The 19086-nt window shown below is 39.5% G+C and overlaps 1 protein-coding gene across 3 annotated transcripts in view; it reads right to left on the reverse strand.

Moving 5' to 3' along the window:
* Positions 1-19086, reverse strand: part of SLC26A5 (solute carrier family 26 member 5) — a 73333-nt gene that overhangs the window by 49165 nt on the left and 5082 nt on the right. Inside the window, exon 3 of one of the 3 annotated variants that reach the window (XM_063642090.1) lies at positions 2801-2863. The exons of the other annotated variants lie outside the window; for them this stretch is intronic. The gene's annotated coding sequence lies outside the window, so the exon portion shown is untranslated. The remainder of the gene's footprint in view (positions 1-2800; positions 2864-19086) is intronic. 3 annotated transcript variants of the gene reach the window in all.

Raw genomic sequence — 19086 nt, forward strand, 5'->3', positions numbered from 1 at the left:
TTTCTGCAGCCTTGTAACAGTGAAAAATTGGAAAAAATCTAAATGTCTACTTGTATGCAGTAAAAAATACATTTTGTTATATTCACAAATTTAATTCTATGTAGTAATTAAAAGAAACGCACTAAATCTATATGTGTCATCATCAATAAATCTCAGAGGCAATTTTCAACAAAAATGTAAGGCACAGATGAATACTGAGGGGATTCAATTATTTAAAGTTTAAAAACATAAAACAGTAGTATATGTTATTACATATATGTGTAGTAAAAGTATAAAACCACTCATGACAACAATAAATACTGAGATCAGGATGGTGTTACCTCTAGAGAGAGGCAAACGAGACTAAGAAGGGATAGTAGAGGGCTTCTACTAACTGTATCTGCAATGTTTTAGTTTGTAAAAAAAAAAAAAAAGAACTGGCACAAAGACAGCAAAATGTGAAGATTTAATTATGCTGCTTAGTAGGTAAACTGGTGCTTGTTACATGATTGTACTTGTCTGTACATTTGAACTATATACCTCATAATAAAATATTAAATGCACAACAACTAAAGCCAGTATTCCCAACTGAAGGAAGTTAATGGCAGAGCAGGCAGAGGTTAACATGAATGCATGGTTAAGTGCTTGTGTGGTGACTGTGGAATTGTGAGGGCTACTAATATTGGTCAATACAACTCCTTCACAGTGAAAACTCAGGTTTTCATCAAAATGAAATCACATTCAAATTGAAATCAAGGCCAGGCGTGGTGGCTCACACCTGTAACCCCAGCACTTTGGGAGGCCAAGGTGGGTGGATCACCTGAGGTCAGGAGTTCAAAACCAGCCTGGCCAACATGCAGAAAACCTGCCTCTACTAAAAAAAAAAAAAAATTAGCTGGGAGTGGTGGCGCACGCCTGTAATCCCAGATACTTGGGAGGCTGAGACAGGAAAATCACTTGAACCTGGGAGGCAGAGGTTGCAGTGAGCTGAGATGGTGCCATTGTACTCCAGCCTGGGCGACAAGAGTGAAACTCCATCTCAAACAAAACAAAACAAATTGAAATCAGGGTTGTGTATGATCTACCACAAAATATTGTGCAAAATAAATACCTGTGTCCAAAGAGGTTGAAAATCCAAGAGCCTATAATAAAAAGAAATTCTGGCAGCAAATGCAACCAAGTACCACCAAGGATGATATTAAAATGTTATGGTTTGACTGTTTTTGTCTCTTTCAAAATTCAAGTTGAAACTTAACCCCCAATACAAGAGTATTACGAGGTATGGTCCTTAGGAAGTGATTGATCATGTGGGCTCTGGAGCACTCACAAATGGGATTAAGTTATAAAAAGACTTAGCAGAGGGAGTTCACCGCCTTTCATCCCTTCTGTCCCTTCCGCCATGTGAGGATACAGTGTTCCTCCTCTCTAGAGGATGATGCAATAAGACCCCATCTTGGAAGCAGAGACACCTGGCCCTTACCAGCTGGTGCCTTGTTCTTGGACTTCCCAGCCTCCAGAACTGTGAGAAATAAATTTCTATTGTTTATATATTTCTGTCTGTGGTATTTTGTTATAGCAGCTCATATGAACTAAGAAATGGTAAATCTGGAGATAGAATTTTACAGCAGAACCTGAGAAATAAAGATGATATGTTTTTTGTTTCAGACTAGCAAGGTGGGTTGGCCACCTCTCATCTAGCTCTTTAGGGCCACTCTAGGAACTCATCAAAATACAAGAATGACTGGGCTGATGTATGAGTGGAGTTTGACACATCACAAACCCTACCACTGGCTTCCACCTGCCCTAACTCCTCCAGATCATTACATGACAGCATTATAAAACCATTTGTAATCCAGTCAACATACCATGCTGCTTTAAGCCTCTGTGCCCATCCAGAGTTTCAATTCATTCTAATAAGAGATGTTGTTTCTTTCCCTTCACTCCTTCCATTTTCCCCACAGCCTAATCTTTCTATCTTCCAAACCCTTGTTCTGTCTTCTGCTTCTCTGTGAAGTCTCCCCTCACTTATAATCCTTTATGAAATGGGCCTATGCATGTTACTTGGTGTATGCTTCCATTCTTCTATTCTAATAGAATCATTGATCTGCTCTTCTAGACTGTAAATTCCTTGAGACAATATCATACTCTGAATTCCCAGGACCTATCTCAGTACTTGTATCTTAACAGGTGCTCAGTAACTGGGAGGTGAATGAAATCTTTGAATGGGTATGTTATGATTATTGATAATGCATGCCATGCTTCCTCTCTGTCTTTCATCTTATAGATTGTGTCTGCTTTGAACTTTATTTTTTGTAGACATCAACTTCTTAGTCTTCTTTTGTCCTAGTTCAGAAAGGTAATTTCTTCCTTCATATGGCCACTTGAAGAGAAAAGGAACAGGTAGACCTGAGGAAGGTCTAATAAGAATCAGACTCTAGTTTTTCTCCTGTTGCAGAAACTCAGTTTTACCAACGATTTTCCTGTTACCCCACAGGAGTTTGCTCAGCTGTCAATCAGGTGAATTATGATGATCATGTCTAGGGATGTTTTATTACCTACAAGGCAGTGGTGACCAAATGTGGCCAATCACCACAATGGTCTGGGGAGGGCTTGAATTACTGGGTTCAGGGCCTTATCCTGAATCTACCCAGTCAGGATTTCCATTGGGTGAGGCCTGAACAATGGGTATTCACTACTTGTGGATGTAAGCGTGTGTCCCTTACCCATGTATGTGGCAACCTTCTCTGGAGATTTCAGGGCAACAGAATGGTTTACACTGAAGCATAGCAGAGAAAACACTTAAAATACTAGGCATCTTTACCTTTAGTCTTAAGAGTCCTTTGGCTATCCCCAACATCAGGAATTCCTCGTGACACCCGTGAATCTGAGAGTATAAAGACAAGAGGGTGGTCACTTACCACTCCCTTATTTCTCCTTCTCCCAGAACCTCAAAATTCCTTCTATTTCATTAAGCAGAGCAATTATATTTATGTATTAAAAGTTCCCCAGGACACGCAATTGATCAGCTAGATAGGTACTTGACATACTGAAAACACTGGCTTTCAACTCTGGCTAAACCTAGAACTTCCTCAGGTACTTTTAGAAAACACTAATGCTGGCCGGGCGCAGTGGCTCATGCTTATAATCCCAGCACTTTGGGAGGCCGAGGCGGGTGGATCACGAGGTCAGGAGATCAAGACCACGGTGAAACCCCGTCTCTACTAAAAATACAAAAAAATTAGCCGGGCGTGGTGGCGGGCGCCTGTAGTCCCAGCTACTCGGAGAGGCTGAGGCAGGAGAATGGCATGAACCCGGGAGGCGGAGCTTGCAGTGAGCTGAGATTGCGCCACTGCACTCCAGCCTGGGCGACAGAGGGAGACTCTGTCTCAAAAAAAAAAAAAAAAAAAAAAAAAAAAAAAAAAAAAAAAACCACTAATGCTTAGGCTCCACACCTGACCAACTAGAGCACAGCCTCCAGGAGGCAGGCTTGGGCATTTCTTTATAGCATCCTAAGATGATTCTAATGAGCAGTTCAAGTTGAGAACCACTGGCTTAGAATCTGAGAGAGAGAGAGAAATACATATGAAAAATACATCAGAAAAATCACAAAGAAATATTTGAAAATGAAAGCCAATTATAGATGTTGAAGAAATTAATACTGAATCAGTGACAAGATTAAAGCCTCATGAGATCTTTTAAACTTTATGTTATACATCATATATAGAATATATAATACAAAATAATAAATGTAATTGTCATAAGATGCTTACTGAAAAGTACACGAAATCAGTTTTGAAGAGGATTAAAATATAAGGACATAATTTAGTAGTAAAAAGAGCTTTTTCAAATTTGCCATTTTCATTTAGGGCATTGGTTCTCAGCCATAGCTGCACACTGGAGTCACCTGGGCAGCTTTAAATACTGATGCCCGACTCTATTTCCAGGGATTCTGATTTAATTGGTCTGCAAAGCAGACAGGGATTGAGAGCTTAAGAAACTCTCAGGTGATTCTGTTGTACAGCTAAGGCTCAAAACCACTGGCTCAGGAGATGGCAAAACAAACACCCTTACCCACCCATCCATGTACCCACCACCCAAACAAACAAAAAAAACTAAATAGGGTGTAAATAAATTCTGTGCAGTGCACTATAGCACTATGTTTACTTATGTGTGTCGGCAAAATATTTAATACAAATTACAAAAGAGTACTATTTGGCTTAGGTTTTTCAAGCAAAGTCTTGTTTCTATGCTTATATTCTCACAACAAAAGAGAGTTGTGTGGAGGTGGGCAGTGCAACATCCACTATACTTCAGGCAAATGCAGTCTCAACTGTCACAACCATTTCATTGTGGGTTTCAATTATGAGCAAATCTCAAACAAATTTAGATCTCAAAACATTAGATGGATTTTCTAAAGCATTAAGATATGCACTATCTGTAGGGTTGCCAGAGAAAATATAGAAGGCTCAGTTAAATTTGCATATTAGATAATCAAGAAATAATCTTTTAGTATGTCTCAAATATTGCATGGGATATAATTATATTAAAAAGTATTCTTTGTCTCAACTTTAACTGGGTATCTTGTATTTTTCTTTGCTAAATCTGGCAACCTTAACTATCTGTATTTTAGGAAGAGACACAGAGAAGAGATGATTCTCAAATATTTTTTGAGATACTGGCACCCTGGCTATAATCTATGTCCTTTTTGAGATGGCTGGTTCGTAGTACAAGGACGTTTCAACTGGGAAAGGAAAGGAGAAGAAGATATTGTAATGAAAGGCTGTCCTTTTAGGGGACTTTTTATTTGCATCAACAATGATTAAATAATTAAAGCCTCAAAGGCTATCAATAACCATCTTATCAGAGGCAGAGAGGCAAAGTAACCAAGGAACCAACACTAGGAGATCAAATAACGATACTCTTATACGACAGATAATGAGCTTCCAGTATGCTGTTTGAAATTATAAATCACCAAATTGTAAAAGTACACAAATCCTTACACGAGAAAAATCACTTACTAAGATCACCTAAAGGGACACATCTTCTGGCGGGTCCTCAAACACAAAATACTAATGACAGCAAAGCAAATTGACCTAGAGCTTCAAGGTCCATTTACCCACAGCCAGGAAGGGAGGAATTTTAAGGTAACTTAGAACATTTTTCATCATAAATTTTTTTTTTTTTTTTTTTTGAGACGGAGTCTCACTCTGTTGCCCAGGCTGGAGTGCAAGTGGCGTGATCTTGGCTCACTGAAACCTCTGCCTCTCGGGTTCAAGTGATTCTCCTGCCTCAGCCTCCCGAGCAGCTGGGATTATAGGCGTGAACCACCAAGCCCAACTAATTTTTGTATTTTTCTGGTAGAGATGGGGTTTCCCTTTGTTGGCCAGGCTGTTCTCAAACTCCTGACCCTTAGGTGATTTGCCCACCTTGGCCTCCCAAAGTGCTGGAATTACAGGTGTGAACCACTGTGCCTGGCCTCATCATAGATTTTAAAATCTAAATTTATTGTAACTCCCTCACTTTGTAGATGCGAAAATGGATCCATCTACACTCACTTGGGGGTAAGAGACTTATCCAAAAATATTCACAAAACACAAAACTTGCCTCCTATTCAAAGTAGTCTTTAAAACGCATCTCTGATACTTATAAAATATTGCCATGATAAATATTTATAAATAAAAAAATAACAAAATGGTAACAACATTTTAAACTTCAGATTAAGAGCCAATAATGAAGATTCACTGTGGTTTTGTGGCGGATGCTCTGAATTGGAGGTCATGATCAGGGTAGACCCCTCGTTCTGTACCTTAAGTGTCTCAGTTCTACATTGTTATGGCAGGGTCAACCACACCAGAGTTTTCTATGCCTTGCTGGCATGTCACAATCACCTGGGGAGATTAAAACCACAACTTCTAGGCCTTCTAGAGATTCTTTTTTTTTTTTTGAGATGGAGTCTCACTCTGTCGCCCAGGCTGGAGTGCAGTGGTGCGATCTTGGCTCACTGCAACCTACGCCTCCTGGGTTCAAGCGATTCTCCTGCCTCAGCTTCCCAAGTAGCTGGGATTACAGGCACCCACCACCATGGCCGGGTAATTTCTGTATTTTTAGTAGAGATGTGGTTTCACCATATTGGCCAGGCTGGTCTCCAACTCTTGACCTCAGGTGATCTGTCCACCTCAGCCTCCCAAAGTGCTGGGATTACAGGCATGAGCCACTATGCCCGCCCCCCTCTAGAGATTCTAATTTGGTAATTCTAGAATCTGTATTTTTTTAAAGCTCATGGAGTGAGACTCATGCACAACCTATTGGGAAAATAGGTTGTGAGCCTCATGAAAGGAGAAATGCAATACTACTAATTTCTGTACAGTGATTGGTACTTAGGGCTAAAAAATGCTTGCTGAATGAACATATAAAAAATTTTGTCTGAGTCTTAGTTTCCTCATCTTTATTAACTTTTAAACCACTTTATTGAGATATGACTGACATACAAAAAGCTGTATATACTTAGTGTATACAAGTTGATAAGTTTGGAAGAATCTATGCCATAAATATATCATCACCTCCAAAAGTTTGCTTTAGCTCTTATTATCATTATTTTGTGATAAGAACACAAGATCTACCCTGCCAGTACTTTTTTTTTTTGAAACAGAGACCTGCTCTTGTTGCCCAGGCTGTAGTGCAGTGGCACCATCTTGGCTTACTACAACCTCCACCTCCCAGGTTCAAGTGATTCTCCTGCCTCAGTCTCCTCAGTAGCTGGGAGTACAGGTGTGTGTCACTATGCCCAGCTAATTTTTGTATAATATTTTTACTAGTGATGGGGTTTCACCATGTTGGCAAGGCTGGTGTCGAACTCTTGACCTCAAGTGATCCATCTGCCTTGGTCTCCCAAAGTACTGGGATTACAGGTGTAAACCCCTGTACCCGGCCTGTTAGTGCATTTTTAAGTGTACAGCAGTGGGTGGCTAACTACAGGTACTGTGCTGTACAGTAGATCTCTAGGATTTCTTCGTCTTGCATAATTTTAACTTGGTTTCCTTTGATTAATTTCTCCCCATTTTTCTCTCCTCCCAGTCCCTGGAAATAACTATACTATTCTCTGCTTCTATGTTTCCTTATCTTTAAATGTTTCCAGTGACAACATTCTGGGAACAGTATCTGGCAAGTTTCAAAATGCCAATTAAATCTCTTGGTGCTTAAACTAGCTAGAATGGATTCAGTTGTCTGAAACTAAGAGCCATCATCAGTGAAGTAATGCTTTTAAGTTTTGAAATCGTATTTTTCTCTGTGAACCAGAGGTATCAGAAGAGAGTGAGTAAGGGCATTCATCCATCTACTCAAAATAATTTACACATTTATAACTTTAATAATGCATATATTAACCTTTTAATCCCAAATATGCAAGCACATGCCCAAACTTACTATATCTTTCACATGACTTCTCTATGGGCCTCAATATAAACAACAAAAATACATTTTACTATGAATTTTTTCAACATTGCCCTGAGCAACAGGATGTGAACTTTTCTATAATGTACACAGCAAATCACAAAAGTCTCATGAATTAGAACCTAGAAAAAACATATTTTCACTTATGGCTTTATCAGCCTTTCCTAAAAGGAATTCGAAAAGCTGTTATCTATTCTTATTACTTTTTGGACTGTTAGCAATAACCAGAATATATTATCTGTTTTCCCTTATTAACTATCATTGATTAATTATAGTGGCTCAATATGTAGAAAGAGCAAAAGGCCCTAAGGCCTATGCAAACTGGTGTTGAATGTAGACTGTAAGCTCGATGAGGGCAGGACTGTTATTTCTGAGCATCAAGTGCACAGCCTGGCATGCAGCCAGCTCCCAAACATTCGTTGACTGAATGATCTTGAGTGAGTGGCAGGGGCCAACGTTGCCATAGCACGTAGTCTTGTGCTGTGCCCATCCTTTCCCTCTTCTTTTATATTAGGTTGGTGCAAAAGTGATTGTGGTTTTTGCCATTACTTTCAGTGGCAAAAACAATACTTATCCTCTCCCCTTAAATTCCTCTGCCAAACGACTCTTACACGTTAATATCCATAGAGGCAATACTACATGCAGAGCCTAGGGTTCAGAAGGACTGTATTTGAAGGCTGGAACTGGCACTTTTTTTTTTTTTTTGAAATGGAGTTTCACTCTTGTAGCTCAGGCTAAAGTGCAATGGTACGATCTCGGCTCACTGCAACCTCCGCCTCCTGGGTTCAAGCGATTCTCCTGCCTCAGCCTCCCAAGTAGCTGGAACTACAGGCACGTGCCACCATACCTGGCTAATTTTTTTATTTTTAGTAGAGATGGAGTTTCACCATGCTGGCCAGGCTGGTCTCAAACTCCTGACCTCAGGTGAGCCGCCTGCCTCGGCCACCCAAAGTGCTGGGATTACAGGCGTGAGCCAACCTGCCTAGTCAGAACTGGCACTTTAGAGCTGCATGTTTTTTTACAAGATATACAAACTTTCTGTACCCTAACTTCCTTATCTGTAAATGGCAGCTGGGAGTACAGGCTATGGAATGACATAGACCTCAATTCAAGTCCTGGTTCTGCCACTATGGTGGGACATCTGGTGAGTTACTTGATCTAAGTAGGGTGACCACAGGTCCTGGCTTCTGCCTGCTGTTCCAGAGGATGGCTTTGGAGAGGATACTGGATTTGAAATGGCTCTCAAATAATGGATAGAAGGCTAAAAGGCAGGCACGTGATTTTGCACAGAGATGTGAAAAGGTAAACGCTAATAAGACATGTTCATGGAATACCAAAAGTACTAGTAGAAATCGTGCTTTGGGTGGTTACAGGAAATAAAACTGGAGAGGTCAAGTAGGATCAGATCTTTAAAGTCCATGAAAGGCAGGATGCAGGTTCCAATTTGCAGTGATGGGCTCTTGCTATTTGACCATACCCCAGTCTTCCTTTGTCCTATATAGAACTACTGCTCAAAATCACTCTGCCACGGATAAATTATTCCATACCACTAAATAAGTTAAATCCCTTTCAGCACTAATTTGCTGTGACTCCATAAGTTAATAAATAGCAAGATTTATTTTCCAGCCAGAAACGCTTGAAAGATCTTTAATGCTCACAAGATATGCCTTTAGAATTTTCTTTGAGGTAAAAAGCTCAGTAATTCAAAGTAGTGCTTAGGTTTGAATGACAGATACTTTAATAGAAAAAAGTTCTCTAGTTTAAGCAAAAATGAAAGGAGAATCTACTGGTTGACTAGTCACTTCTTTTTCCAAAATAATATACACATGATAAAATTGCAAGTATTATGGAAGAACTAATAATGAAAAGCAATAGTTTTCCATCCCATTCTCCCCAACTCTAGTTCTATTTCCTGAAGCAGCCATTTACTTTCTTTTTCTTTTCTGAGACAGGTGTCACTCTGTCACCCAGGCTGGAGTGCAGTGGTGTGATCATGGCTCACTGCAGCCTCAACTTCCTGCACTCAAGCTGTTCTCTTGCCTCAGCCTCTTGAGTAACTGGGATCACAGGCATGTGCCACCACAGCAGGCTAATTTTTAAATTTTTCTTCATAGAGAAAGGGTCTCATTATGGTGCCCAGGCCGATCTTGAACTCATGGGCTCGAGTGATTTCCCACCTTGGCTTCCCAAAGTGCTGGGATTACAGGTGTGAGCCACTGTAGCCAGCCACCATTTTCTTAAAATCATTTTTTATATTAATTCTTCTGGTGAGTTTACTATTACCTCTAAATCAGCAATTCTCAGAAAGAGAAACTGGTATTTCAGGTGAGATTTGTATGGGATAGTTCTGTGCATTTAGCATCTCTCTTCTTGACATTAAATGCTAGTAGCATTCTCCATCCACAGGATACACTTCCCAATCTTTTCTGGAATCGAGAATTACTGCTCTAAGTAATAAAATTATATGGCTGTTTTTTTACTTATCAAGTTTAGACATTATCCACGAATGCTTACCGTGAAAAATTAACTGTTTTCAGACAGGGTCTGGCTCTGTCACCCAGGCTGGAGTGCAGTGGCATGAGCTCAGTTCACTGCAACTTCCACTTCCTGGGTTCAATAGATTGTCGTGTCTCAACCTCTTGAGTAGCTAAGACTACAGGTGCATGCCGCCACACTCATCTAATTTTTGTATTTTTTTGTAGAAATGGGGTGTCACCATGTTGCCTAGGCTGGTCTCAAACTCCTGAGCTCAAGTGATCCACCCACTTTGGCCTTCCAAAATGCTGGGATTTACAGGCGTGAGCCACTGCACCCAGCCAAAATATTAACATTTAAGTCTCCTTACTCACTTCTATTTTTGCTAAATTATATTACTATTTTTAATTTCTTTACCTATAAAACCAATATATACCGATTTATTCTCCCTTTTCTCTTTCCTTCTGGAATTTCTATTAGACATTTGTTGGAGCTTCTCATGTCATTGTGTGCTTTAACCTCTTACATTTTACAGCTTTTTATCTCATTGGGTTGATTACAGATAGTCTCCTCAGATTTAGCTTCCAGTTTAACAATCTACTTTTGGCTCTAATATGTTAAGTGAGACATTAATTTTTTAAAAATATTTAATGTCTATATTTTTCATTTCTATACTTTTTGAAATCAGCTTGTTCTAATTTCATAGTGTTCCATTTTTCCTTTTGTTTTCAATTCTCTTTATTCTTTTAATAATTTTTAACACACTTGTGATCTTGTTCATCTATTTCCATTGTTTTAGATTCTTGGGGATCTGATTCTTCTGCTTATTCTGTTTGCTGACACTCCCTTGCAGTGATTTGTAGGTTTTTAAAATTGTGAGTCATATTTAATTGTGGAAGGGGAGGAGTGGTTCTGTGGATGTTCCATCTACACTTAAGTTGTGACATGTCTTTACATGCTTTCATGTCTACTCTGCTAGGATTCTGGTGGTTTTAGTGGGTCCTGGACCTTTTCACTACTGTTAGTGTTTGTTTAATATGGTTTGAGGCTTCTGAACCATACAGGAAGTATAATTTTGAACCCAATTTCTGAATGAGGTACAGGCCCAGGGTTTGTTCAAGGGTGACTTCCTTTTTTTTTAACTTTCACTCAGGGCCTACAAGACTTCCTTGTTTCCCTAAGCAGTGGTTAGAGTTTGCCTAATACTCTATTAATGGACTAGACAGGTCTTTAGAGCTCCAGGCTTATTCAGTGTTTCAGTTCCACGGTCCTGGTCTCCTGTGGGCCTGAAGCCAAATTTTCTTTCCAGGTTTGAATGATACAACCTAATCATTCAACACTCTAGGGTCTATATTCCACAGAAAAATTCCTATGGCTTGGGCTGCATGTGAAATTTCTTCTTATTGTTGTTCTTTTTAAAACAATTTTCTCTGCATTCTTCTGACAGTCTTTATTTCAAGGTTATTTGAACATTTGTTATGTTTTATCCTTCATTTTTGTGCGTTTGTCCTGGAGGGAGATCTGAATGAGTCAGCTTAGCCCTCTATGTTGCTAGAAGTCCCATCATCATCAGCATCACCATTTTTTTAGGCTAGTCAAGGGAAGCAGTGGGAATGTAGAAGGAACAAAGAAATCAGTAACTGGTTGCGATCAATTAGTTGTAAATACCACTGCACTTGGACCAGGAAGAATTTCCATTATTTCTATAACTATGTGAATATTGTTCATTGCTACTTCTACCTATAAAAGGAAATTTACTTAATTCTTCTTAAAGTCATTCTTCTTGAGCTCACTATCTGCCCTAATTTGTATTACTTTTCTTTTTTCTTTTTTTTTTTTTGAGACAGAGTCTCGCTCTGTCGCCCAGGCTGGTGTGCAGTGATGCGATCTTGGCTCACTGCAAGCCCCGCCTCCCGGGTTCATGCCATTCTCCTGCCTCAGCCTCCTGAGTAGCTGGGACTACAGGTGCCCACCACCATGCCTGGCTAATTTTTGTATTTTTAGTACAGACAGGGTTTCACCGTGTTAGCCAAGATGGTCTCGATCTCCTGACCTCATGATCTGCCCATCTCGGCCTCCCAAAGTGCTGGGATTACAGGCGTAAGCCACTGCGCCTGGCCTGTATTAATTTTTTCTAAGCCTGGTGAAAGTACTGTCAACCTACAGTTTATTTCATTGCAATTGTTGATTAGCTCCACTCTTTCTAATTCCACATCTTCCTCCTCCTTGCTTTATACCCTCATTTTGCTAGAGCACATCCTCAGGCAACTGCTTTAGAAAAGGTACTCAGAAGTAAATGGCCTGAGTCTTTGAATGTCTGAAAATGTCTTCATTTCACCTTCACACTTGATAAGTTACTGACAATACGATTCTAAGTTCAAAATCATTTTTCCTTACAAATTTAAAGCTCTATTAAAATCCAGTTTCCTCACGAGAAGCCTTATGTCAATCTTAAACAAATTTATTTTTCCTTTCAGAAAGTTTTAGGAATCTCTGTGTGTTCTTGACTTTGAAATTTTGTAACAATTGTTATCTCTGCATGTTTTTTCATTCATTTGACGGGCCTTTTAACCTCACACTTTTCCTCAACTACAGGAACTTTTTTTCCTAGCATTTAATTGTCAATTTCTTCCCTTTTATTTTCTTTGTTTTCTGTCTCAGAAAACAAAGATTTTCTAACTGGATTGCTGCTGTCTCTCCTCTTTTCTAGCATATGATTTCTTTCTTCAAAATTTGGTTGTGCATTCCTAGAGATTTATTTATTTTATTTTTATTTGTTTATTTTTTGAGACAAAGTCTTGCTCTGTCGCCCAGGCTGGAGTGCAGTGGCGCAATGTCGGCTCACTGCAACCTCTGCTTCCTGGGTTCAAGTGATTCTCCTGCTTCAGCCTTCTGAGTAGCTGGGACTACAGGAGTGTGCCACCACGCCCAGCTAATTTTTGTATTTTTAGTAGAGACGGGGTTTCACTGTTTTGGCCAGGCTGGTCTCGAACTCCTGACCTCGTGATCTGCCCACCTCAGCCTTCCAAAGTGCTGGGATTAAAGGCGTGAGCCACCGCACCCGGCCCATTCCAGGAGATTTAAAAATCATTATTATTATTATTATTATTTAGGCTAGTCAAGTGAAGCAGTGGGAATGAAGGAACAAAGAAATCAGTAAACACCACTGCACTTGGACCAGGAAGAATTTCCATTATTAGCCTTCTAGTAAATTATTTTTATTTTAGTTATTTAAGAAAATATTCAACATCTTTTTTATTTTCTGATTGCTCTTTCTGAATAACTTCATGCTTTTGTTGTATGGAAACAACAACTCTAATCATGCTAAGAGTGCTCAGATTTTTAAAAAAGGCGATTTTCTTTTCCCTGAATGATCTCTCTTCTGGCAATAGTAATTGTTTATCTTGATGTTTCTTTTTCATGCTCCTTCATATGTCAGGTTATTCTTGGTTATATAATTTCTTTATAAATTAAGGATTTCATTTGTTTTTCTGGTTGATTTGTGCCACTTTCTTCCACTGTCATGTATATTAGTGTCTCCAGGATAGGACTCTTCCCTGAACGAAATGAACATTAACAGCCTTTGTGTATGGGAGTGGGCTTTGTTGATAGCTAGTTATACTTTGGGGTGAAGAGGCAAGAGCTAGCCTTCTAGCCAGGGCCCACCCTCTTTCTAAATGCCAGAAAGAGAAAAGATTTACTCTATGGTGCCAATACTCTAGAGAAGCCCTACTTCACTATAACTAGTCCATGAAGACTTTCCATTAATCTCATTGCTCATGCATGCTATCCATTGCTGCTAACTCCATACCGGGGGTTCTTTCTAGAGGATCACTTGCACTCCGAGGGTGGTCCTTTTTGTACAAATTCTTCGTTCTGTTTAATCAGTAATTTGCTTCCAAGCATTTTCGTATCCCATTATCTTCAGAGTTCTTCCACCTTTGTATCTTTTACAGTCATTTAAATGGAGTTCTAGAATAGGGAGTAAGCAAGTACTTATGCTTGGCCTGTCATCTTTAACATTTGACTTGTTATTATTGACCATTTTGTAAACTGGGCATTTGTACGCTAAAATTTATCAAACACATTTTAATGTAAAATATATAGGTGTATGGAGACGGTTTTGAAAGTATTTACCATAACATGGTAAACGGAGGTTATGTTTGATGGTAGAATTATGAGTAATTTTATTTTCTTTTTGCTTATCTGTATTTTCTAAAATTTCCATAATAGGCACTATTATTTTAGCAACACATATTATAAACATAAGTGTTAAGTGTTGATAATAGGAATAATAGGTGTTTTCTGTTATCGTCTCAGGAAAGAAGTCTGCAAATACAGGAGACCCTTGGCATTTGAGACGAAAGTGCAAGTTAGGTCCAGAGACCCCTGAGAATCCTGAGATTTGAGACCAGCATTAAGTGAAAGGGGAGTAAGCGAGTTTCTAGACTGATTTAAGCTGTCAGGCTTATGATTTTGTTACATGCTTCACATACAACCCTAGAAAGCAGGTACTATTTTCTAAACTACCAATTAAACATATCAGGCTACTTCAGGTTTTCTCCCCGCTGATAGTTGAAACTCAAACTGCTAAGCATCTACCAAAGGAATCACAAACCAATACCACCTACAAGGAGGCAGGTAGTTAATGAAAATGACAGAAGTGGACAAGGTGTCTGAGCCAATCTAGAAAGCATGTTCCAAGCCCAAAGTGGTCAGCTGCTATCCAGGTATTGCTGAATGTTGGGTAGGGCTTCCATTTAAAACTTTTCTTTAGACAGTCTCTTCAATAAATGGTGTTGGGAAAACTGGCTATCCACACGCAGAAGAATGAAATTGGACCCTTTTCTCATACTATATGCAAAAACCAACTGAAAATGGATTAAAGACTTAAATGTTAAGACCTAAAACTGTAAATCTACTAAAAGAAAATGGGGGAAGCTCCATGATGCTGGCCTAGGCAATGATTTTCTGGATATGACTCCAAAGGCACAGGCAACAAAAGCAAAAACAGACAAATGGGATGGCATCAAACTAAGATTCCATACAGCAAAGGAAACAATAAAATGAGGAGACAACCCACAAAATGGGAGTAAAATTTGCAAACCATGCATCTGACAAGTGCTTAATATCTAAAACATATAAGGAACTCAAACAACCCGACAGCAAGAAAACAAATAACACAATTAAAAAATGGGCAAAGGACCAGAATAGACATTTCTCAAAAGACACAGAAATGGCCAAGAGGTACATGCAAAAATGTCCAACATTACCAATATTTAGGGAAATGCACTTTAAAACAGCAATTATACATAACCTCACCTGTTAGAATGGCCTTCATCAAAAAGATGAAGGATAACAAGTGTTGGTGAGCATGCAGAGAAAAAGGAACTCTCATACATTGTTGGTGGGAGTGTATATTAGTAAAACCATTATGGAAAATGGTATGACAGTTCCTCGGAAAACTGAAAATAGAACTACCACATGATCCAGCAATCCCACTTCTAGGTACATATCCAAAGGAGTTGAAATCAATATGTCAAAGGGATAGCTGCAATCCCACGTTCATTACAATGTTATTCACAATAGCCAAGACATGGAATCAATTTAAGTGTTCATCAATGGAAGAATGAATAAAGAAAATGTGGTATACAGACACAGTGAAATATGATTCAGCCTTAAAAAAGAAGGAAATCATGTCATTTGTGATAATATGGATGAATATGGAGGATATCATGCTACGTGAAAAAAGCCAGATACAGAAAGACAAATACCACAACATCTCACTTACATGTGGAATCTAAAAAACTCACAGAAGTAGAGAGTAGAATGGTGTTGACCAGAGGCTAGGTGATGGGTGGGAGGGAAGAAATGAGGAATTGTTGATTGAAGGGTACAAAGTTTAAGATAGACAAGAAGAATACGTTTTGAGAGCGATTGCACAGCAGGGGGACTGTGTGTTTTGTTGGGTCTGCACATCGCTTCATGAAAATTTGCATTGGTTTCCAACATTTAAAAATTGAGATAGTTTTTATCAAAATGTAGTTTCAAGTTCTCCTTCCAAACTCATGTTCTATATGAAGTTCTAGAACAGGCAAAACTAATCTAAGGTGATAGAAATCATAACCGTGATTTCAGCCCTCTATATCCACAGGAGAGTGGTGCCAGGACCCCACATGGATAACGAAATCGCAGATGTTCAAGTCCCTAGTTGGCCCTCTCTATCTGCAGAACCTGTGGATACAAAGGGTCGACTGTATATTTTAAAATAACTAAGAGTAAATTTCAAATATCTTATAAAAACCAGGTAAGTAAGCAAGTTGGTGGATATGTTAGCTTGATTTAATAATTCTCCATTGTATACATATATCAAAACATCACATTGTACCCATAAATGTGTAAAATTATAATTTGTCAGTTAAAATACTAGTTATAATTTTAAAAAATTTTCTTTGAGATTTTTTTTTTTTTTTTTTTTTTGAGACGGAGTCTCGCTCTCAACTCACTGCAACCTCTGCCTCCCAGGTTCAAGCAATTCTCCTCCCTCAGCCTCCCAAGTAGCTGGGATTACAGGCATGTGCCACCACACCCAGCTAATTTTTGTAATTTTAGTAGAGACAGGGTTTCACCGTGTTGGCCTGGCTGGTCTTGAATTCCTGACTTCAAGCGATCCACCCACCTCAGCCTCCCAAAGTGCTGGGATTACAAGCGTGAGCCACCACGCCCAGCTATATTGAGATTTCGTGTACACATAGTGAACTATACAGATCACTACATGGTTTAATGAGTTTACTGTGCATTTCAGACTACTAGAAATAGAAACTTTCATTATCTAGAAATTTCCCTCGTGTCCCTACCCAGTCAATCTCTGATGTGTCGGCAACTACAGTTCTGATTTCTATCACCATAGATCAGTTTTGCCTATTTTAGAACTTCATAAGGGATATCAATTTGGAAGGAAAACTTGAAAATACATTTTAATAAAAAATTTCTCAATTTTTAAATGTTGGAAACCAATCCACATTTTCATGAAACAATGTGCAGACCCAACAAAACACACAGGCTCAACTCAGCTCAACAGCAACACAACCACTTTGTGTCTGGTCTGCAGTATAAACTAAGAATACATTTTGCATAAGTTTATTAAGATTTCTTTCATGACTATTGGTTTGGGTGCTGACAGTTTTTATTCTTTAGCAACTAGCAGCACATTTCTTAGAACAGGAGGGGCAGACTTGTCTTCAGGGCAACAAGGAGAAAGGGAAACCGAAGCCCTCTCTGCAGCCAGCCTTGGGGGAAAAGGAAGCACAAGGGGAGTAATGGAAAGAGGCTAATTTGGAGAGGAAAGGAAAGCTGGGGGTCACTATCCAGGAGGTAAAACAAGGAAGAAAGAGAACACAGGCTGCTGCTGTTTCAACTAAACAGTAAGAAACCCCATCTTCACATCACCTTACAAGTATCCCACTGAAAAGGGGCCCTGTATGATCTTTAGCACTCTCTCAAACTCTTGTCCACTGCTCCTTTCCTTGCTGGGGTCATTTTCTTTGCCTTCCCACCTTGTCACTCTGCTCCAGTCACATGGACTTCCTTGCTCTCTGTTGTTGTTGTTGTTTGTTTGTTTTGAGACAGAGTCTCACTCTGTTGCCCAGGCTGGAGTGCAGTGGTGTGATCACAGCTCACTGCAACATCTGCTTCCCAGGTTCAACTGATTCTGGCACCTCAGCCTCCCCAGCAGCTGGGGTTACAGGCGTGCACAACCACGCCCAGCTAATTTTTGTGTTTTTAGTAGAGATGGGATTTCACCATGTTGGTCAGGCTGGTCTTGAACTCCTGGCCTCACGTGATCTGCCTGCTTTGGCCTCCCAAAAGTGCTGGGATTATAGACGTGAGCCACCACACTTGGCCTCCTTGCTGTTTTATGAACATGCCAAGCACATGTCTGCCTCAGGGACTTTGCACTGGCCAGGATGCTCTACTCCCAGATAGGCTCATAACTTCCTCCTTCACCACCTTTCGGTCTATGATAAATATCACTTCTCAGGAGAAGCTTTTTTTGACCACCTTCTTTTAAAAATTTGACAGCCGACACCTCTACCACCTTCTTTCTAGCTGCATTTTTCTCCATAGCACTTAACACTATCTAACCTACATGATGGTTTACTTCTTTACTTTCTGTCTCCCTTCCCCTCTTCATAAGACTGTAAGCTACATGAAGTCAGGGACATAGGGGGAACTCATTAGATATTTGTTGGATAATGAGTGACTCTAGGAAGAAAATAAAGAAAAAAATAAAGCAAGAAAGGAAGCAATGAAAACCCTTGTTACTTTTGAGATTGTTGTTAAAAGTGTTCAAAAAACAGGGACTGGCTAAGAATTTTTACCATTTCTAATTATTTTGCAAAACTGTATTGCTTTCTGGAAGTAAAGATTTTAAAAGCAAACTAATGATAATCCTAAGGACTAGCACAACCCCATTCTTATTATCTTAAGAAACAAGATGTATGAGAAGATACATTTTTATTTATAAACACATAAATGAGCCATTGAGTTTAGTAATAATTAAGTTTCCAGTAGAGTTGAAATTATGACAAATCCACCTTTTCCTGGTACATTTCTTCCTACTTTAATTCATTTTAAGAAGTAGGTCAGGAATAAATTATGAAATAACAAAACAGCATGTGCCCGATACTACCAAAGCTGTGAGAACAACGATCAGCAATGAACATATAAAATGACTCCAATCCTAGAATTTTGTTTTGTTTGTTTGTTTTTTACTGGCAATGAGTACAACCAGCTCTAGGTGGCTGGAGAGGTGGGGGCTGAGCTGGTTTTGTAGGTCTGCATTGGATTTTTGACATCAGGTAAAGGCCACTCCTCTGAGATATAGAGGTAAAGAACTTTACTGCCAATAGCTTTCCACTCCAGGAAAAAATACGCTCCAACCTAAGCTGTGATTTAGAATTAAGTCAGGCCCTAGGATTGGCCAATGATGGATTAGACCAAGTGTGTCCAGGCTGCCAGTTCACCCCTGGAGACAGCACTGCATGCACTGTGTATGGAAGACTGCAGGGAACATGCGGGAATCAAGGGTCACAAGCCCCATTGGTCAACATGGAGCAGGTGGGATACAGTGATCTGCCTGCATTTTAGCAAGCTTGAGAATCGGCTTACAGCAGAGATAAG

The sequence above is a fragment of the Symphalangus syndactylus genome, chromosome 6 (assembly GCF_028878055.3).
Source record: "Symphalangus syndactylus isolate Jambi chromosome 6, NHGRI_mSymSyn1-v2.1_pri, whole genome shotgun sequence".
NCBI classification, from domain to species: domain Eukaryota; kingdom Metazoa; phylum Chordata; class Mammalia; order Primates; family Hylobatidae; genus Symphalangus; species Symphalangus syndactylus.